At 41.9% G+C, this 3,991-nt stretch overlaps 1 pseudogene; it reads right to left on the minus strand.

The window, feature by feature from the left end:
• Positions 1-1,746: 1,746 nt before the first annotated feature.
• On the minus strand, positions 1,747-2,590 carry LOC126945793 (cyclin-Y-like protein 1; annotated as a pseudogene).
• Between the last annotated feature and the right edge of the window lie 1,401 nt (positions 2,591-3,991).

Raw genomic sequence — 3,991 nt, forward strand, 5'->3', positions numbered from 1 at the left:
ACCTGTGAACAGCCACTGCACTCCAGCCTGGACAACACAGCAAGACCTCATCTCTTAAAAGAAAAAAAAACTTTCAAAGGATGTTTTTTAAAAGGTTTATGGCATTTATACTCATGCTTCAGTGACTTCGAGGGCCCAAGCTGTATTACAGTTTAAAACCGCTTTACTTTTTTTCAATCGTCACTAAGCCACCATGTTGGTTGGCATTATGAAAATATCTATTAATACATTTATTTAACAAGGGAAAAAATTATCAGAAAATTAGAAGCATCATTCTTAGTTCACAAGAAATGCAACATGGATCCCAATAGAAGTAGGATAAGTCATTTATGCAACCAACAAACATATGAAAAAATGCTCATCATCACTGGTCATTAGAGAAATGCAAATCCATGTCATGCCAGTTAGAATGGTGATCATTAAAAAGTCAGGAAACAACAATGCTGGAGAGGATGTGGAGAAATAGGAGCACTTTTACACTGTTGGTGGGAGTGTAAACTAGTTCAATCATTGTGGAAGACAGTGTGGTGATTCCTCAAGGATCTAGAACTAGAAATACCATTTGACCCAGCAATCCCATTACTGGGTATATACCCAAAGGATTATAAATCATGCTACTATAAAGACACACGTGTGTTTTACTGTGGCACTATTCACAATAGGAAAGACTTGGAACCAACCCGAATGTCCATCAATGATAGGCTGGATAAAGAAAATGTGGCACATATACACCATGGAATACTATGCAGCCATAAAAAAGGATGAGTTCATGTCCTTTGCTGGGACATGGATGAAGCTGGAAACCATCATTCTCAGAAAACTATCGCAAGGACATAAAACCAAACACCTCATATTCTCACTCATAAATGGGATTTGAACAATGAGAACACATGGACACAGAGAGGGAAACATCACACCGGGGCTTGTTGGGGGGTGAGGGAATAGGGGAGGGATAGCATTAGGAGAAATACCTAATGTACGTGACGGGTTGATGGATGCAGCAAACCACCATGGCACGTGTATACCTGTGTAAAAAAAACTGCACATTCTACACATGTACCCCAGAACTTAAAGTATAATAAAAAATAAATAAATAAATAAAAGAAGTAGATACCAATAACTGATACTGCCTCTGTTTATGCCCCCAAACATGCTAAAATGCTGAAGTAATGTTTGCAAAGAATATGAATGACAAATGTTATCCAGCAGCTTTTTGGTTTAAAATGATTGCCGATGACTAGCAACTTCAATGGTAACAGTAGGGAGGAAGAACGCTTCAATACCTAACTATGCTGCAGTCTGCTCCTAAGTGGCTTTGAGTCCCATGTTTTAGTAATACTGCATTGATTCTAAAGGCATATGCAGCAAAATGTGGGGAGGGAGAAAAATTGGAAAAAACATAAAAGTTACATGGTTAGTGTCTTTAAAGTCTAAAAATTAAAACTATTGTTTAAAAAACCTTACATAGTTCACAGCTATCGGCCCACATAGTAAGCAAATATCTGTGTGTGAAAGGAACCTTCACTTTGGAGTCGTTTTTGTAACTGTTTACATTTAAAAGGACAGAAGAATGTTTTGTTGCATTGACAAGGTCCCATTCTTTTCTATGGAGTATAATCCTTGTTGTCCATAAATCTCTCGAATTCGAGATCCATCCTATTGATGAAAACACTAATTTTGCCGGGTTTTGAGCAGGAAAGGTGATATTTCTCCAATCTTTGTAGATAAAGGTGCCATGACGTGACGTTATAACCCCTCATATAACCTTCTCATAGGGGCTCTACACAAGTCTTTGTCTTCACAGCCTAGAAATAGCCTCTAGGTTCTGTGCTCTTTCTTTGCTAAGAGGAGCAAACAGAAAATTAAGGTTATTGTCATCTGCTAAGGAGCGAAGGTCAAAATAGTATTTGGCATAAACACTGGTAGGAACATTAATATTAAACTGAAGAAACTCAAAAAAATGCCTTTCCATTTCATTCATGTCCTCAACTGTAATGTCCTTGAAGATCTGGCAGTCGTACATATTCCATACAGCCTGATCGTCCCAAATCTTGGAGGCAAGAAGAATGGCTCCCAGACCAATCCTTTTCCAGTTAGTGGGACAAATGTCGGTTTCAGCATAAGTTAAAATTTTTTCTAAGTAAACCAAAGTTACTATTGCACATTCAGCTGTTAGCTGTGCGGCACTAAAAGGCGTATGAACAGATCTGTAAATAAATTTGTGCTCAGGATCATGCTTAAACTATTCTTCTGGAATCTTTTCTTGTGTAAGTGGATGTGATCTCTCATCAAAAATATCTAGGGATCTATTTGCATCTCGGTTCTTTATGTGGTGATATATTGCTAGGGTCACACATTTTACTGTGGTTCTAAGATTAGACTGGTTGATTGTGCTGTCATGTAGAAATATTGTTGAGCGTGAGCTATACTTTTTAGTAAGCTGCCCTGGAGATACACAGTTTAAATGATTGCTCTTCCTCTTTTCTCTCACATCGGTTTGAGATTTGCGCCGGAAAATTGTGCTTGCCCTGGGATGATCAGAATGGTTTGACTCCAAAGCTAAATCTTCCGGCATCTCGCGGTCGCTGAGGTGCTGCAGGTGGTGGCCCTCACCTTCTCCGAAATCAAACTCGGCAGGCTCCACGGCAGCAGGCGCTACCGCCACCGCGTCCCCGGACGCCGCCTCGCAGATGTCGGACGCGCGGACCCCGCGCGCCGGCCCAGCTTGGAGCTGGCATTGAGGGACACGCAACAAGTCAGTGTGTTCCCCGTGGGGCGCCTCCGCTCCTCTCCGCCGCCGTTGGCGCCTTCGCGTGTCTCCTACTCTGCCTCGCTCAGCAGCGGCCCCCTCCCCCAACAATGGCGCGGCAACACCGCGCAAGCAGAGGCCACCTCACCCAGGGTTCACCCGTCCGCCCTGCAGCCGTGCCCCGGGCAGGGCTGGGGCCTGGGCCGCACCCCCACCCCCGCGCAGCTGCCGCCTCCCCTGAGCCGACTTGTCTGCCAAGAGAACACTTATATACTGTTGGTGGGAGTTCAGTCATGGTGGAAAGCAGTGTGGTGATTCCTCAAAGAGGTAAAAACAGAACTACTATTAAACTCAGTAATCCCATTACTGGGTATATACTCAAAGCAATAAAAATACTTCTACTGTAAAGACACATGTATGTGTATATTCACCCCAGCACTATTCACAATACCAAAGACAAGGAATCAACCTAAATACCCATCAATCACAGACTGCATAAAGAAAATGTACATGTAGACCATGGAAGAATATGCAGCTATAAACAAGAATGAGATCATGTCCTTTGCAGGAACATGGATGGTGCTGGAGGCCATTTTACTTAGCAAACTAATGCATGAACAGCTAACAAAATACCGCATGCCCTCACTTGTAAATGGGAGCTCAATGATTGGAACACATGGACACAGAGAGGGGAACAACAGACACTGGGGCCTACTTGAGGGTGGAGGGTGGGAGAAGAGAGACAATCAGGAAAAATAATTATTGGGTACTAAGCTTAGTACCTATGTGATGGACTAATCTTTACAAAAAAAAAAAAAAAAAAAAGACACAAGTTTACCTGTATAACAAACTTGCACATGTACCCCTGACCTAAAAAATATATATGTTTTTAATGAATTCCATGAGAAGTAAAGGAGGAGGCCTAGCCTGGCAACTCTTTGGAGTTATGATATCTGGGGATTTTAACTAATCATGGTTCAAAGTAAGACAACAGAATATTGTTGCTATGTTGCTACTAAAAAGAAATTGGAATGTCAGAGAGACCATTTTAGATTTGATGTTAGGATGCAAGGCAAGTTGCAAAATCAGAGAATGGGAAATAGTGTAGGTGAGGGTGTGTGTGGATGCATGCATCTTAAGACCGAGGTAGGATGGTGTAGGTTGGTGTGTTTAGTCCGTTTTCACGCTGCTGATAAAGACATACCTGAGACTGGGCAATTTACAAAAGAAAGAGGTTTAATT

Source organism: Macaca thibetana, chromosome X, assembly GCF_024542745.1.
Source record: "Macaca thibetana thibetana isolate TM-01 chromosome X, ASM2454274v1, whole genome shotgun sequence".
Taxonomy (NCBI): Eukaryota; Metazoa; Chordata; class Mammalia; order Primates; family Cercopithecidae; genus Macaca; species Macaca thibetana.